The sequence below is a fragment of the Bombina bombina genome, chromosome 6 (assembly GCF_027579735.1).
Source record: "Bombina bombina isolate aBomBom1 chromosome 6, aBomBom1.pri, whole genome shotgun sequence".
Taxonomy (NCBI): Eukaryota; Metazoa; Chordata; class Amphibia; order Anura; family Bombinatoridae; genus Bombina; species Bombina bombina.
The window spans coordinates 1,017,808,073-1,017,827,087 of NC_069504.1; the positions used below are offsets into that span (position 1 = coordinate 1,017,808,073).

Consider the following 19,015-nt stretch of genomic DNA (forward strand, 5'->3'; position numbering starts at 1 on the left):
ATAAAGCTGAAGATCAGGTAAGACACCCCCCCCCCATATTTTTGGGGTAAGGAAAGTTTTACAAGGGAAATTCTGGGTTTTCTATCCTGCCAGATAAATTTTCTCAAAGCAGTGTTAAATATCCTAATATATTTTCCTTTTAAAATCAGTGGAGTATTTTGAAATACATACAGTATTTTCGGGAGAAGAATCATTTTGTATAAAGCTATACGACCTGATATGGACAGAGGAAGGTTTTGCCAATTTTTCATCATATCTGTGACTTTGTTCAATGTCGAGAGAACATTAAGGCTATACCATTCATCTGAGTTGGAAGATATTACTATGTCCAGATATTTGAATGAATCAGAAACAATTGTAAAAGATATATTTACCAAAGACTCTTTATGTTGCTTTATCCATAATAGTTCGGATTTAGAAGTATTCATCTTATATCCTGAAAATGATCCGAATTGATCAATGATTGACATTAACCTTGGTATATTGATCTGAGTATTCATTATATAAATGAGAATGTCATCGACAAATAAAGCTATCTTAAGCTCTTTTTTACCTTTTTTTTTTTTAAATAATTTTTATTGAGGTTTAAAGATTACATATACAGACAACGTGTAGTTCCACAAAGTATATCATAAAAGAACCAACGTGCATTCAAAGATTTGCTATGCTAATGAATACAAAGAGAGAGAGAAAACCAACTAAACATCACAATAACCTCTTTTTGAATATGATGTTATTTCCCTTTATAAATCAAGACTTAGTAATGAAGAGTTCCCCCCAATTAAACTACAATGGCCACTCTTGGACCGCTACACACCCAGAAAAAAATAAAAAGGGGAATATGAGGGAATAAGAAAGGTAGGGCCTCTTTTGGACCCATGTTTTTTTTTGTGTTTTTTTTTAGAGTCAAAAGTCATAATGACGAGGCAGCCATCATTGCTAATATTTTAGAGTAGGTAAGTAAATAAATATATAAATGGGGGATGGTTTACCGGAAAACATTGTTACAAAGTACAGAGAGATAAGACCAAATATCATAGAATATAGAAATAAATGTGACCATCTAAAGTTTACAGATAGGTGATTGTCAAGGCAGCTGCATTATAGTAGATGTCTACCTAGTGACCATATGGGTACATTCTATTGTAGGAGCATTAGAGCGCAAGAATTCAGTAGCGGCCAAATCAGTCCTGCACTCGTGCTCCAATTTTGAACACCCCTCCTAAAACTATGTGCATTAGACTATTCAGTCCTCATAAACAGCTCAGTTAGGGTGTTTAATTAGTCACATATAGAAGGCCCACGCTATACTTAGAATAACAGAAAGCATAGATCAGACATGGGTCCACGCACCCTGCTACACTCTCATAAAATACTTTGTCTACTATTGCTGCTTAGATACAAGAGCTGGAGGCAAAATTGTGGTGTTTGCTTCTGGACCTTAAAAACTGTACGTATTATAAGTATATATATATATATATATATATATATATATATATATATATATATATATATATATATATAAACTATATGTAGTATAGTAAAATTGTATAATTCAAGTGTAATATATCAGATGCTCATAGGGGAAAATGTAGCCTAAAAGTAGAAATTAAAAGATATGCATAAACAAATCATATCACCCCTCCCAGAACTACATGCATTAGACTATTCAGACTTCATAGACAGCTCAGTTAAGGTATGCAATTGATGAAATATAGTAACCCCCAATATTACTTGACAGAGAGCAAAGCAGAGATGAGGGGCTATATAATTTGTTACACTCTCATGAGACACTTTACCTATTATTACTGCGTCCTTATAAGAACTACAAGCAAATTTGTGGTATCACTGAGGTTGGGTAAGTAAGGCAGTATAAGTCTCCTGAACATATGGCACTGCAAAAGTCCACCTAGCATAACTTGAGGGATTTTTTATATGAGCAGGTCGGTACAATAGAGGTATAAACCGATTACTTATCATTATTTTTAGACAGGTTTGGCTGCTCATTTCTATCTGACCGCTCTGAAATTAACCAATTCCTAACTTGTAATGTCTCTGGTGAATTTTAGTCTTTACAGCCAGTAGACTCATGCGTGACTGAGAGGAGAATAGGACAGTACTTATCCCTGATACAGAAAAGAGAACCTTCCATTCTAATCCAATAGAGTCTGGCTGTACCACTCGTTCAGTGCGGATCTTAGGATCTACGCCGTCTGCCTTTGCTTTGTGGTCACACGTCTGATCGATATCCTCATCGTCCGGCAACTTTGGTCTCTGAAGATATGCGCATAGGATCCATGGAGACAGGTTGGTAGTAGGTAACTGGTCCCTGTTAGAGACTTTCAGGTCGCTTGTCTGGCGTGATAAATGCAAGCAATAACGGGGCCCTACAACATCGCTCTCCTCATTTTGTGAGTCACCCATGACCTCGAGGTGGGTACCGTCTTGGGCTGCTGTATAAGGCCTACTCCATGGCCTCACTGTTTTCATATGGGGCTGGTTATCAGAGACAGGGCATAGTCCTCTGCCTATTTTGTCCCCGGCAGTTGATGAAAGTAGAGATCTGTGAGGGGTGACAATCTCAGAATTTGTGCACAAGGTCTCCAGCTCTACAATCGAATGCTCGGGGTGCGTAGGGTTTTGTCATCATCCAGATTCACAGGATTAGTTGAAAGATTAATATCGCAGCATGGTGTATCCACTCTGGGATGGGTAAGGTTGGAGCTGCCTTCTGGGTAACGGTCAAAGTGCTGCTGATCGATTTTCTCAAGCGGGTGAACCTGCAAATAATTTTACACAACTCTGTCTCTAGGCTCCGGAATTGATCTTGTGTGAGCCGGATAAGCTCGGCTTCCCATCTATCTTTAATTGCCTCCATTTGTAAGATATGGTTCAGATATATCTTCCTCCGTGAGAATATCTGTGCAAGTATCCCTCTAATAGCAATAAATGGGTCCCCCTTATAAGGAAAAGGGTGGCAGTCGTCAGTGACTGCTATACCCAGCCAGGATGCTGGGGGGGGGGGTTCTGAGGCTCCGTATTAGGCCGCCACAATAGGCCTCAAAGGTCCAGATCTGTGCTCTGCGGTCAATAATACACTGTGGTTTTCAGGCAGTTGGATCCACAAAAGGAACAGATGTTTAAAATCGCAAAATGTATTTAACAGAAGACCAGTGTCCCAGCAATGATTGGCGGATTATCAGGATCTCGGCAGGAGCTTCAGATATTGCGACTATTCATGGCAGCCGCCCGGACACGCCCCCCCCTTTCTTACCTATTTTAATACTTTCAATTTGTTGTCTAATTGAAATGGCCAGAGGTTCAATCGCAATATCAAAGAGGAGAGGGGAGAGAGGACACCCCTGTCTGGTACCTCTTCCAAGAACTATGTCTGTGGATATTCTACCGTTGACTAGCAGTCTTGTATGGGCTTTATTATATAAGTTTTCAATAAATTTGAGAAACTTACCTTTAAAACTAATTTGGGAAAGAGTGAAAAAGAAGTGATCATAATGAACTGAGTCAAATGCTTTTTCTGCATCTATTGAAATAATTGCCATGTCAGGGGTGTCCTCGCCCCCCCCCCCCACACACACACACACACACACACCCGTCTCTGCTTTTCAATCATTTTAAAATGGCAGAGGAGTTTCTATTAGTCAAAAATCCTGCTTGATTTTTGTGAATTATAGTAGGAAGAAGAATTTGTAATCTGCGAGCCAGGATCAAGGTCAATAATTTATAGTCCGTGTTCAGCAGGGCAATAGGTCTATAAGACTCTTTCTTAACTGGATATTTCCCAGGCTTTAAAATACGGGTAGTAAAAAAAAGCCACAAAGTTGTTAAAGGCCGGGTTACCCTGTGTATATATGTCATTAAAAAACGTAACTAAATGTGGAGCAATTAATGGAGATAATATTTTGTAAAATTCATTAGGTAAAACGTCAGGTCCTGAGGCTTTATTTAAGGGAAGTTCCTGAATACTTTTGGTAACTTCTACTTCATAAATGGGAGGATTCAAAATTACATTTAAATCAGATGTTAAAGTCGGGGAAGGGATCTTTTTCCAGAAGTCCCCGCGCTCCTGATTGTCTGATGGTTTGAAAGAGTAAAGAGTTTGATAAAAAAATCTGAGAAAATGTTTAGAGTATCTTCTGGCTTTGTAAAAGTTTTACCATCATTTTGAAGGGTTTCAATCAGAGCTGAGCCTTTGTCTCGTTTAACTAAGTTAGCAAGGAGATTTCCTGCTTTGCTACCATATCTAAGAAGTTTAGCTTAGAATTTTAACTCTAGCTGGGTGGATCTATGAATAAGGAAAGTATCTCTTTCCTTTTTAGCTTTTGTATATCTTGCCCATGCTTCTGGTGTTTATGACTGGAGTTTTAAGTGGTCATGTCAACCTCTCAAAGAGATTATTGATGAACGTTAGAGTCTGGAGATGCAGGGAAAGTTTTTCTGCGAAACCATCCAGACTACTGCTAACAGCTCCTAAGCAATCAGTGTTGACAAGTTTCACTGCCTGCTTTCTCTCACTCTAGTCCATGTCAGGAGCGCTGCTATAAGACTGTCACACTTGAGAGACTGTGTCCTGTTCCACAGTATGGATCCTGTAGGTAAGATTGTTTCAATTTTTACACATAAAATGCTATAACAGGGGCACAGTGTGGCTCCTTTATACTTTGATAGGATCCAGGGTTAATATCCTCTGAAGGGGGTTATTGAACAGTTGGGGTTAATCAATCAGTTTATTAATTATTTAAATTCTGCTTTGTGTGATTTTTTTTCCCTGGGCTGATAGACTGTGTTTTTGGTTGGAACAAACAGGTTTCACTTTTACATTTCACTGTCGCCTGCTAAGGCTCTTAGTCCCTCTGAGCCGTCTACCTCTCAGGACTCGGCGTCCTGTGAGATTACTACCCTTGCTACATTATCCAATCCACATGCAGTTCCCCATAGCACATCTAATCCTCCATCCGGAGGGGGCCTTCGTCCTGTGGACGTTGCGGCGCAGTTACAAACGGCGGTGTCTGCGGCCCTCAGTGCATTACCTCACTCTAGCAAACGCAAGAAAAAGGTTAAACATAGCTCTCCTGACCCAGAGTCATCTAAATATTTATCGGATTTAGCTATTATGTCCCAGTTATTCTGATGATAAGTTAACCTCTGTTGATTCAGAGGGTGCACTTTCTGGGTCGGAGTCCTTAGTGTCTAAGCCTCCTGCTGCGGAGGAATCATCCTTTAGATTTAAAATTGAACACTTGCGTTTTTTATTTAAGGAGGTTCTGTCTACGTTAGAGGTTCCAGAGGTCGCGCTACCTGAAGAACCTATGATACCTAAATTACGGCTAGATTTAGAGTTTTGTCGGTAACGACCCGCGTAGCTAACGCTGGCTTTTTTCTGGCCTCACCTTTAAAATAACTCTGGTATTGAGAGTCCACAGAATGGCTGCGTTAGGCTCCAAAAAAGGAGCGTAGAGCATATTTAACGCCACTGCAACTATCGATACCAGAGTTGCTTACGGACGTGGCCAGCCTAAAAAACGTGCTCGTGCACGATTCCCCCATAGGAAACAATGGGGCTGTTTGAGCTGAAAAAAAAACTAACACCTGCAAAAAAGCCGCGTTCAGCTCCTAACGCAGCCCCATTGTTTCCTATGGGGAAACACTTCCTACGTCTGCACCTAACACTCTAACATGTACCCCGAGTCTAAACACCCCTAGCCTTACACTTATTAACCCCTAATCTGCCGCCCCCGCTATCGCTGACCCCTGCATATTATTATTAACCCCTAATCTGCCGCTCCGTAAACCGCCGCTACTTACATTATCCCTATGTACCCCTAATCTGCTGCCCCTAACACCGCCGACCCCTATATTATATTTATTAACCCCTAATCTGCCCCCCACAACGTCGCCTACACTTATTAACCCCTAATCTGCCGACCGGACCGCACCGCTATTATAATAAAGTTATTAACCCCTAATCCGCCTCACTAACCCTATAATAAATAGTATTAACCCCTAATCTGCCCTCCCTAACATCGCCGACACCTAACTTCAATTATTAACCCCTAATCTGCCGACTGGAGCTCACCGCTATTCTAATAAATTTATTAACCCCTAAAGCTAAGTCTAACCCTAACACCCCCCTAAATTAAATATAATTTTAATCTAACGAAATTAATTAACTCTTATTAAATAAATTATTCCTATTTAAAGATAAATACTTACCTGTAAAATAAATCCTAATATAGCTACAATATAAATTATAATTATATTATAGCTATTTTAGGATTAATATTTATTTTACAGGTAACTTTGTATTTATTTTAACCAGGTACAATAGCTAAAATAGTTAAAATAATTACAAAATTACCTGTAAAATAAATCCTAACCTAAGTTACAATTAAACCTAACACTACACTATCAATAAATTAATTAAATAAAATACCTATAATTATCTACAATTAAACCTAACACTACACTATCAATAAATAAATTAAATACAATTCCTACAAATAAATACAAATAAATAAACTAATAAAAGTACAAAAAATAAAAAAGAACTAAGTTACAAAAAATAAAAAAAATCAGATTGAGCTTGCATTCTATTGGCTGATCGGAACAGCCAATAGAATGCGAGCTCAATCTGATTGGCTGATTGGATCAGCCAATCGGATTGAACTTGATTCTGATTAGCTGATTCCATCAGCCAATCAGAATATTCATACCTTAATTCCGATTGGCTGATAGAATCCTATCAGCCAATCGGAATTCGAGGGACGCCATCTTGGATGACGTTATTTAAAGGAACCGTCATTCGGCTAGTAGGCGTCGGGAGAAGAGGATGTTCCGCGTCTGAGGTCTTCAGGATGCTGCCGCTCCGCTCCGGATGGATGACGATAGAAGATGCCTCTTGGATGAAGACTTCAATCGGATGGAAGACCTCTTCTGCCCCGCTTGGATGAAGACTTCTACCGGATGGAGGACCTCTTCTTGCTCCGCTTGGATGAAGAATTTGGCTCGGCTGGGTGAAGACGACTCAAGGTAGGGAGATCTTCAGGGGCTTACAGGGAGTGCAGAATTATTAGGCAAGTTGTATTTTTGAGGATTAATTTTATTATTGAACAACAACCATGTTCTCAATGAACCCAAAAAACTCATTAATATCAAAGCTGAATAGTTTTGGAAGTAGTTTTTAGTTTGTTTTTAGTTATAGCTATTTTAGGGGGATATCTGTGTGTGCAGGTGACTATTACTGTGCATAATTATTAGGCAACTTAACAAAAAACAAATATATACCCATTTCAATTATTTATTTTTACCAGTGAAACCAATATAACATCTCAACATTCACAAATATACATTTCTGACATTCAAAAACAAAACAAAAACAAATCAGTGACCAATATAACCACCTTTCTGCCATCCATGGATTCTGTCAGTGTTTTGATCTGTTCACCATCAACATTGCGTGCAGCAGCAACCACAGCCTCCCAGACACTGTTCAGAGAGGTGTACTGTTTTCCCTCCTTGTAAATCTCACATTTGATGATGGACCACAGGTTCTCAATGGGGTTCAGATTAGGTGAACAAGGAGGCCATGTCATTAGATTTTCTTCTTTTATACCCTTTCTTGCCAGCCACGCTGTGGAGTACTTGGACGCGTGTGATGGAGCATTGTCCTGCATGAAAATCATGTTTTTCTTGAAGGATGCAGACTTCTTCCTGTAACACTGCTTGAAGAAGGTGTCTTCCAGAAACTGGCAGTAGGACTGGGAGTTGAGCTTGACTCCATCCTCAACCCGAAAAGGCCCCACAAGCTCATCTTTGATGATACCAGCCCAAACCAGTACTCCACCTCCACCTTGCTGGCGTCTGAGTCGGACTGGAGCTCTCTGCCCTTTACCAATCCAGTCACGGGCCCATCCATCTGGCCCATCAAGACTCACTCTCATTTCATCAGTCCATAAAACCTTAGAAAAATCAGTCTTGAGATATTTCTTGGCCCAGTCTTGACGTTTCAGCTTGTGTGTCTTGTTCAGTGGTGGTCGTCTTTCAGCCTTTCTTACCTTGGCCATGTCTCTGAGTATTGCACACCTTGTGCTTTTGGGCACTCCAGTGATGTTGCAGCTCTGAAATATGGCCAAACTGGTGGCAAGTGGCATCTTGGCAGCTGCACGCTTGACTTTTCTCAGTTCATGGGCAGTTATTTTGCTCCTTGGTTTTTCCACACACTTCTTGCGACCCTGTTGACTATTTTGAATGAAACGCTTGATTGTTCGATGATCACGCTTCAGAAGCTTTGCAATTTTAAGAGTGCTGCATCCCTCTGCAAGATATCTCACTATTTTTTACTTTTCTGAGCCTGTCAAGTCCTTCTTTTGACCCATTTTGCCAAAGGAAAGGAAGTTGCCTAATAATTATGCACACCTGATATAGGGTGTTGATGTCATTAGACCACACCCCTTCTCATTACAGAGATGCACATCACCTAATATGCTTAATTGGTAGTAGGCTTTCGAGCCTATACAGCTTGGAGTAAGACAACATGCATAAAGAGGATGATGTGGTCAAAATACTAATTTGCCTAATAATTCTGCACACAGTGTAGTGTTAGGTTTATTTAAGGGGGGTTTGGGTTAGATTAGGGGTATGTGGGTGGTGGGTTGTAATGTTGGGGGGGGTATTGTATGTTTTTTTTTACAGGCAAAAGAGCTGAACTTCTTGGGGCATGCCCCGCAAAGGGCCCTGTTCAGGGCTGGTAAGGTAAAAGAGCTTTGAACTTTAGTAATTTAGAATAGGGTAGGGCATTTTTTTATTTTGGGGGGCTTTGTTATTTTATTAGGGGGCTTAGAGTAGGTGTAATTAGTTTAAAATTGTTGTAATATATTTCTAATGTTTGTAAATATTTTTTTATTTTTTGTAACTTAGTTCTTTTTTATTTTTTGTACTTTAGTTAGTTTATTTGTATTTATTTGTAGGAATTGTATTTAATTTATTTATTGATAGTGTAGTGTTAGGTTTAATTGTAGATAATTATAGGTATTTTATTTAATTAATTTATTGATAGTGTAGTGTTAGGTTTAATTGTAACTTAGGTTAGGATTTATTTTACAGGTAAATTTGTAATTATTTTAACTATTTTAGCTATTAAATAGTTCTTAACTATTTAATAGCTATTGTACCTGGTTAAAATAAATACAAAGTTACCTGTAAAATAAATATAAATCCTAAAATAGCTATAATATAATTATAATTTATATTGTAGCTATATTAGGGTTTATTTTACAGGTAAGTATTTAGCTTTAAATAGGAATAATTTATTTAATAAGAGTTAATTTATTTCGTTAGATAAAAATTATATTTAACTTAGGGGGGTGTTAGTGTTAGGGTTAGACTTAGCTTTAGGGGTTAATACATTTATTAGAATAGCGGTGAGCTCCGGTCGGCAGATTAGGGGTTAATGTTTGAAGTTAGGTGTCGGCGATGTTAGGGAGGGCAGATTAGGGGTTAATACTATTTATTATAGGGTTAGTGAGGCGGATTAGGGGTTAATAACTTTATTATAGTAGCGCTCAGGTCCGCTCGGCAGATTAGGGTTTAATAAGTGTAGGCAGGTGGAGGCGACGTTGAGGGGGGGCAGATTAGGGGTTAATAAATATAATATAGGGGTCGGCAGTGCTAGGGGCAGCAGATTAGGGGTACATAGCTATAATGTAGGTGGCGGCTCTTTGCGGTCGGCAGATTAGGGGTTAATTATTGTAGGTAGCTGGCTGCGACCTTGTGGGGGGTAGGTTAGGGGTTAATAAATATAATATAGGGGTCGGCGGTGTTAGGGGCAGCAGATTAGGGGTACATAAGGATAACGTAGGTGGCGGTCGGCAGATTAGGGGTTAAAAAATTTTTATCGAGTGGCGGCGATGTGGGGGGGCCTCGGTTTAGGGGTACATAGGTAGTTTATGGATGTTAGTGTACTTTAGAGTACAGTAGTTAAGAGCTATTTGAACCGGCGTTAGCCCAGAAAGCTCTTAACTGCTGACTTTTTTCCTGCGGCTGGAGTTTTGTCGTTAGATGTCTAACGCTCACTTCAGCCACGACTCTAAATACCGGAGTTAGAAAGATCCCATTGAAAAGATAGGATACACAATTGACGTAAGGGGATCTGCGGTATGGAAAAGACCCTTTTTTTAATGACTTCAAATACCGGCGGTAGCCTAAAACCAGCGTTAGGAGCCTCTAACGCTGGTTTTCACGGCTACCGCCAAACTCCAAATCTAGGCCTTAGACAGAGTTTACAAAGACAGGAAAGTTCCGGTGCCGGTTTAGATGGCGAACATTATTAAGAACGAATGGGAAAGAATTGGTTCTACCTTTTCCCCCTCGTCTACTTTTAAAAAGTTGTTCCCGATCCCGGACTCTCAGCTGGATTTGTGGGGCTCCATTCCTTAGGTGGATGCTGCTATCTCTATTCTTGCTAAACGTACTACTATACCTCTTGAGGATAGTTCTTCGTTCAAAGAGCCGATGGATAAGAAAATGGAAACCTTTCTGAGAAAGATGTTTTAACATACGGGATTTTTGGTTCAACCAGCGGCTGCAGTTGCCGTGGTTGTCGGAGTGGCTACCTACTGGTGTGACTCTTTGTTGGAACTCATTGAGGTGGAGTCAAGGATATTCAAGACAGAATTAAAGCTCTGAGAATTGCTAACTCTTTTATCTGTGATGCAAACGTGCAAATTATTTGCCTAAATGCAAAGGTCTCTGGCTTTGCGGTCCTAGCCCGCCGGGCACTCTGGTTGAAGTCTTGGTCTGCGGATATGACTTCTAAATCCAGACTCCTTTCTCTTCCCTTCAAGGGAAAGATTTTATTTGGTCCAGACCTCGACTCCATTATTTCTACGGTTATCGGAGGCAAGGGTGCCTTCCTACCGAAAGATAAGAAGAACAAGTCTAAGGGACGACAATCTTCTAATTTTTGTTCCTTTCCTTCTGACAAATCCCAACGACAACAATCCTCCTCCAAGCCCAAGCAACCCAAGAGTACTTGAAAGCCGGCTCAGTCCTGGAATAAATCCAAACAGAATAAGAAGCTTATGGTTGGAAAATTATCTTGGAAAAGAGTTCTCTTATCCCAAGTACCAGGGTGGAATTCCTGGGTACTATAATAGACTCCATATCCATAAGGATATTCCTAATAGACCAGAGACATTGCAAGCTAACTTCGGCAAGTCTTGCCCTCCGGACCTCCTTGAGTCTTTCTATGGCTCAGTGTATGGAGGGGATTGGTCTCATTGCGTCCTGCTTGGACATCATTCCTTTTGCCAGGTTCCGTCTCAGACCTTTACAACTGTGCATACTGAGGCAGTGGAACAGCGATCATTCAGATCTGTCTCAACAGATTGTATTATACAGCCGATTGAGAGAGAATCACTCTTGGTGACTCTGTCCAAATCTGTCCCGAGGGACATGCTTCTAAAGACCATCCTGGTAGATTGTGACTATGGGCGCAAGTCTATCCGGATGGGGAGCTGTTTGGGGTGCCAGGAAGGCACAGGGGTTGTGGACTCAGGAGGAGTCCTCCCCTCCCGATCAATATTTTGGAACTAAGGGCAATCCAGACATGCAGTGCTTTGTTAAGCTTCCAGACATGCAGTCCTTTGTTAAGGCTCTGATTAGGATCAGACCTGTGTTTAGATCTGGGGCTTCTCCTTGGAGCCTAAATCTTGTTCTTCGGGTTTTGCAACAGGTTCCGTTTGAGCCTCTGCATTCCGTTTGAGATCTCTGATTTACAATGTGAGCCCCCTTATCTGTTTTTTCATGCAGATAAGGCATTTGTACGTACTAAATTAGGTTTTCTTCCTAAGGAGATTGTGGTTCCTTCCTTGTGTCCTAATCCTTCATTGAAGGAACGCTTACTTCACAATTTGGATGTGGTTCATGCCTTGAAGTTCTATCTTCAGGCTACTAAGGAGTTTAGACAATCTTCTTCTTTGTTTGTTGTCTATTCGGGGAAGCGTTAGGGGCAGAAGGCTTCTTCGACTTCCTTATCTTTTTGGTTAAGGAGTTTCATCCGCTTAGCTTACGAGACAGTGTATCCTTCGAGGATAATGGATCATTCCACTAGAGCAGTGGCTTCCACTTGGACCTTTAAGAGCGAGGCCTCTATGGATCGGATTTGTAAGGTGGCTACCTGTCCTCCTTACATACTTTTTCAAAATTTTACAAGTTTGATGTTTTTGCTTCGGCTGAAGCAGCTTTCTATGTCTTGGAGACTTGCACTTCAGAAGAATATGTCATATGCAGTAGATGGGGACACTTTTAAAATCCTTTATACAGGATTTTCTTTGGCAGTTGGCAGGCACATTATGTATGTTGAGACTAGGGGTTAATCTTCCCTTTATTGGGACGTTTTTCCTCTTTGGGTTAATTTTGTTGAACTACTTTATTCAAATATGTTTTATACAGGGATTTATGTATAAGCTTAAAATTTAACAGTTGGTTTTCTTTGCTTGCTTAGCTAGAACAGGCTAACTGTTACATATTGCAAGATGTCACAACCTGACCCTGGATCAGAATCTACTTCTGGAAAGACGCTGCCTGATGTCGGTTCTACCAAAGCTAAGTGCATTTGTTGTAAACTTATGCTAACTGTTCCTCTGGCTGTAGTTTGTGTTATTTGTCATGATAAACTATCAAACGCAGATAATATTTCCATTAGTAATAATCCATTACCTGTTGTTGCTCCGTCAACATCTAATGTTCTGGATGTTCCTGTTAATGTAAAAGAATTTGTTTCTAATTCTATTCGGAAGGCTCTGTCTGTTATACCTCCTTCTAGTAAACGTAAAAGGTCTTTTAAAACTTCTCATAAATCAGATGAATTTTTAAATGACCGCCATCATTCTGACTTATCTATCTCTGATGAGGATCTTTCTGGATCAGAAGATTCTGCCTCAGATATTGACACTGATAAATCTTCATATTTGTTTAAGATGGCGTTTATTCATTCTTTACTGAAAGAAGTGTTGATTGCATTAGATATGGAGGAGTCTAGTCCTCTTGATATTAAAACTAGTAAGCGTTTAAATTTGTTTTTTAAACCTCATGTAGTTATTCCAGAAGTTTTTCCAGTTCCTGATGCTATTTCAGATGTAATTTCTAGGGAATGGAATAGTCTGGGTACTTCATTTACTCCTTCTCCAAGGTTTAAGAAATTGTACCCTTTGCCGTCTGATAGATTAGAGTTTTGGGAGAAAATCCTCAAAGTTGATGAGGCTATTTCTACTCTTGCTAAACGTACTACTATTCCTACGGCAGATAGTACTTATTTTAAGGATCCTTTAGATAGGAAGCTTGAATCATTTCTAAGGAAGGCTTATTTATGTTCAGGTAATCTTCTTAGGCCTGCTATTTCTTTGGCTGATGTTGCTGCAGCTTCCACTTTCTGGTTGGAGGCTTTAGCACAACAAGTGTTGGACCATGATGCTTATAGCATTGTTAAACTTCTTCAACATGCTAATAACTTTGTTTGTGATGCCATTTTTTATATCATTAGGATTGATGTCAGGTATATGTCTTTAGCTATTTTAGCTAGAAGAGCTTTATGTCTTAAATCTTGGAATGCAGATATGACTTCTAAGTCAACGTTGCTTTCTCTTTCTTTCAAAGGTAATAAGTTATTTGGTTCTCAGTTGGATTCTATAATTTCAACTGTCACTGGGGGGAAAGGAGCTTTTTTGCCTAAGGATAAAAAATCTAAGGGTAAATATAGGGCTGCTAATCGTTTTCGTTCCTTTCGTCAGAATAAGGAACAGAAGCCTGACCCTTCACCTAAAGGAACGGTCTCCGTTTGGAAACCTTCCCCAGTCTGGAATAAATCCAAGCCTTTTAGGAAATCAAAACCAGCTCCCAAGTCCGCATGAAGGTGCGGCCCTCAATCCAGCACAGCTGGTAGGGGGCAGGTTACGATTTTTCAAAGATGTCTGGATCATTTCGATTCAAAATCATTGGATTCAGAACATTGTTTCTCAAGGGTACAGAATAGGTTTCAAGATAAGACCGCCTGTGAGAAGATTCTTTCTCTCACGCATTCCAGTAAACCCAGTAAAGGCTCAGGCTTTTCTGAAATGTGTTTCAGACCTGGAGTCAGCTGGGGTAATTGTGCCAGTTCCAGATCTGGAATGGGGTCTGGGGTTTTATTCAAATCTGTTCATTGTATCGAAGAAAGAGAATTCTTTCAGACCAGTTCTGGATCTAAAAATATTGAATCGTTATGTAAGGATACCAACATTCAAAATGGTGACTATAAGGACTATTCTGCTTTTTGTTGAGCAAGGGCATTATATGTCCACAATAGACTTACAGGATGCATATCTTCATATTCCTATTGATCCGGATCACTATCAGTTGCTGAGATTCTCTTTTCTAGACAAGCATTACCAATTTGTTGCTCTTCCTTTTGGCCTAGCAACAGCTCCAAGGATCTTTTCAAAGGTTCTCGGTGCCCTTCTCTCTCTAATCAGAGAGCAGGGTATTGCGGTATTTCCTTATTTGGACTATATCTTGGTACTTGCTCAGTCTTTACATTCTGCAGGATCTCACACGAATCAACTCGTGTTGTTTCTTCAAAGACATGGTTGGAGGATCAATTTACCAAAGAGTTCCTTGATTCCTCGGACAAGGGTAACCTTTTTGGGTTTCCAAATAGATTCAGTATCCATGACTTTGTCTCTAACAGACAAGAGACGTCTGAAATTGGTTTCAGCTTGTCGAAACCTTCAGTCTCAATCATTCCCTTCGGTAGCTTTGTGCATGGAAATTTTAGGTCTCATGACTGCAGCATTGGACGCGATCCCCTTTGCTCGTTTTCACATGAGACCTCTCCAGCTTTGTATGCTGAACCAATGGTGCAGGGATTATACAAAGATATCACAATTAATATCCTTAAATCCCAATGTTCGTTTTTCTCTGGTGGTTGGATCACCATTGTTTAGTTCAAGGGGCCTCATTTGTTCGTCCCACCTGGACTGTGATCACAACAGATGCAAGTCTTTCAGGTTGGGGAGCTGTATGGGGATCTCTGACAGCGCAGGGGGTTTGGGAATCTCAGGAGGCGAGATTACCAATCAACATTTTGGAACTCCGTGCGATTTTCAGAGCTCTTCAGTTCTGGCCTCTTCTGAAGAGAGAATCGTTTATTTGTTTTCAGACAAACAATGTCACAACCGTGGCGTATGTCAATCATCAAGGTGGGACTCACAGTCCTCAGGCTATGAAAGAAGTATCTCGGATACTTGTATGGGCGGAATCCAGCTCCTGTCTAATCTCTGTGGTTCACATCCCAGGTATAGACAATTGGGAAGCGGATTATCTCAGCCGCCAGACGTTACATCCGGGCGAATGGTCTCTTCATCCAGAGGTATTTCTTCAGATTGTTCAGATATGGGGACTTCCAGAAATAGATCTGATGGCTTCTTATCTAAACAGGAAACTTCCCAGGTATCTGTCCAGATCCAGGGATCCTCAGGCGGAAGCGGTGGATGCGTTGTCACTTCCTTGGAATTATCATCCTGCTTATATTTTTCCGCCTCTAGTTCTTCTTCCAAAAGTGATTTCCAGAATCATAATGGAACGTTTATTTGTGCTGCTGGTGGCTCCAGCATGGCCACACAGGTTTTAGTATGCGGATCTTGTTCGGATGGCCAGTTGCCAACCTTGGACACTTCCATTAAGGCCAGACCTTCTATCTCAAGGCCCTTTTTTCCATCAGGATCTCATATCATTAAATTTGAAGGTATGGAAATTGAACGCTTAATACTTAGTCATAGAGGTTTCTCTGACTCTGTGATTAATACTATGTTACAGGCTCGTAAATCTGTGTCTAGAAAGATTTATTACAGAGTTTGGAAGACTTACATTTCTTGGTGTTCTTCTCATAAATTCTCTTGGCATTCTTTTAGAATTCTTAGAATTTTACAGTTTCTTCAGGATGGTTTGGATAAGGGTTTGTCTGCAAGTTCCTTGAAAGGTCAAATCTCTGCTCTTTCTGTTCTGTTTCGCAGAAAAATTGCTAATCTTCCTGATATTCATTGTTTTGTACAGGCTTTGGTTCGTATCACACCTGTCATTAAGTCAATCTCTCCTCCTTGGAGTCTTAATTTGGTTTTGAGGGCTTTACAGGCTCCTCCGTTTGAGCCTATGCATTCTCTGGACATTAAATTACTTTCTTGGAAAGTCTTGTTCCTTTTGGCCATCTCTTCTGCTAGAAGAGTTTCTGAGTTATCTGCTCTTTCTTGTTAGTCTCCTTTTCTGATTTTTCATCAGGATAAGGCGGTTTTGCAGACTTCATTTAAATTTTTACCTAAAGTTGTGAATTCTAACAACATTAGTAGAGAAATTGTTGTCCCTTTGTTGTGTCCTAATCCTAAGAATTCTCTAGAGAGATCTTTACATTCTTTGGATGTAGTAAGAGCTTTGAAATATTATGTTGAAGCTACTAAAGATTTCAGAAAGACCTCTAGTCTATTTGTTATCTTTTCTGGTTCTAGGATAGGTCAGAAGGCTTCTGCCATTTCTTTGGCGTCTTGGTTAAAACTTTTGATTCATCATGCTTATGTGGAGTCGGGTAAATCCCCGCCTTAAAGGATTACGGCTCATTCTACTAGGTCAGTTTCTACTTCCTGGGCTTTTAAGAATGAAGCTTCTGTTGATCAGATTTGCAAAGCAGCAACTTGCTCTTCTTTGCATACTTTTACTAAATTCTACCATTTTTATGTTTTTTCCTCCTCAGAAGCAGTTTTTGGTAGAAAAGTACTTCAGGCAGCTGTTTCAGTTTGATTCTTCTGCTTATAATTTCAGGGTTTTTTTCATTATAAAGATTAAAACTTTTTGATTTGGGTTGTGGATTGTTTTTTTCAGTGGAATTGGCTGTCTTTATTTTATCCCTCCCTCTCTAGTGACTCTTGCGTGGAAGTTCCACATCTTGGGTATCTGCTATCCCATACGTCACTAGCTCATGGACTCTTGCCAATTACATGAAAGAAAACATAATTTATGTAAGAACTTACCAGATAAATTCATTTCTTTCATATTGGCAAGAGTCCATGAGGCCCACCCTTTTTTGTGGTGGTTATGATTTTTTTGTATAAAGCACAATTATTCAAATTCCTTGTTTGATGCTTTCGCTCCTTCCTTATCACCCCACTTCTTGGCTATTTATTAAACTGAATGGTGGGTGTGGTGAGGGGTGTATTTATAGGCATTTTGAGGTTTGGGAAACTTTGCCCCTCCTGGTAGGAATGTATATCCCATACGTCACTAGCTCATGGACTCTTGCCAATATGAAAGAAATTAATTTATCAGGTAAGTTCTTACATAAATTATGTTTTTCACTTTAAACAGCACTTTGCTGTGAATGCGCTGTGTTAAGGATACTTTACACAGTGCAGCCAGAGCAAAGCTCTGTTTGTAGAGAACAGCCTGATGTGGAGCAACGTTGCAAAGTTAAATCAGTAACAGTTCCTGCATGTGTCCTGTTCTTTCTGCAGACATGATGCATTTTCTGTGATGACATCTCAGATCACTGCGTGTTCTGACTTGGGAATCATGACAACTTGATTACAAGAGTACATGCATCAGTGGCTAAGCATGCTCTGGAATTGGCACATTGGGGCATGTCAGGAGTGTTGTTTCCATGTTTTGTTTAGTTTTTTTTTTTTTTTAAAGGCTAAAGGATCACATTGTTTAGGACATATCTTATTGCAAAGTATGTTATAATACTGTACAACACCCCAGCATACTATTGATATTCCTTTGTATACCTATGTAGAATGTACATCTTCTTCTGTTTTTGTTTCTAAACATAATACAACTTTGTCAAAAGCAGAACAAAAGATGTTCTAAAGCGGTTTGTGCTTTAGGATAAAATAGAAGTATGTTGCCCCATGTTTGCATTATTTGTTTAACATGAAATAAAGTAAAATTATATAGTCAGTGGCATATTTAGCTTTTGCAATGTCCTAGTCACTGGGAATTCTGCTGCCTCTAAAACTGCCACTACCAACTATGGCCTAGTTTCCACTGAGGTGGTTACGTTTGGAAATGGATGGTAAAAACATCTCCATTAAAGTCTTTGGAGAATTTTTATATTACCACCAGTTTCCAAACTTGACCACCTCAATGGAAACTAGGTCTATCTCAGATCAATTTTGCCTGATGTGTTTCTCTGAGCCAGAGGCCAAGGGTTGATGGAGATGCATCACTCATCTGTAATGAAATTGATAAATATAACTTTGTAGAGCATAAAAGTGTGAAGGTAAATGGCATAAACAACCCCTCAAAATTGTCTTCCTCCCCTTAGTCCTTCTGCCCTAGGCATAAGTCTGTTCATTTTTATAGTATATATCCTCAATTAAGCAGGAGACAACCATCAAAATGCACCTCAGTATTTTACCTTATATCCTCTGTTGTGGTCAGATAGGGCCATATGTAAACAGCTCCTGCTTTGATCTAGCAATTGCTGTAGCATGTAGCTGGGTGATGATATTGTATCCTATAGCATCTACTCTACCTTCTCTGGGGGCAGGGAAAAAATTCTGAGGTAAATTGAGGTGAAGCTGGGAAAATAATGGAAGTACATGCATTTTTTTTTTACTTTCTATTAATATTTATGTGAGGTTTCATTTTGAGTTTAATATTCCTTTAAAGGTCCATTTAACACTAAACAAATGGCATTATACTGAATTATATACAAGAATTATATTAAAATATTGAAAAAATAAGTAAAATTTAGTTAATTAGTGTGTGTAAAGAAATGGGCACAGAAATGTTGTAACTTAGCTAATCTGCTGAGAATAATTGGGTACAGTTAGGGTGCTCAACCAATGACTGTGTGGAATATAGCAAAGCTGAGTTTTGAGCCTGCACTTCACTTTTAACAGGATCTGCCCCAAAAAAGGTTTCTGCAGAAGCCAAACCAGTCTAAAAAAAAGTTCAAAGTTTATTAAATAGCAAT

General features: G+C 39.6%; 1 protein-coding gene across 1 annotated transcript in view; it reads left to right on the forward strand.

Moving 5' to 3' along the window:
- LOC128664067 (solute carrier family 45 member 3-like) overlaps positions 1-19,015 on the forward strand; it is a 296,255-nt gene that overhangs the window by 272,293 nt on the left and 4,947 nt on the right. The window lies entirely within an intron of this gene.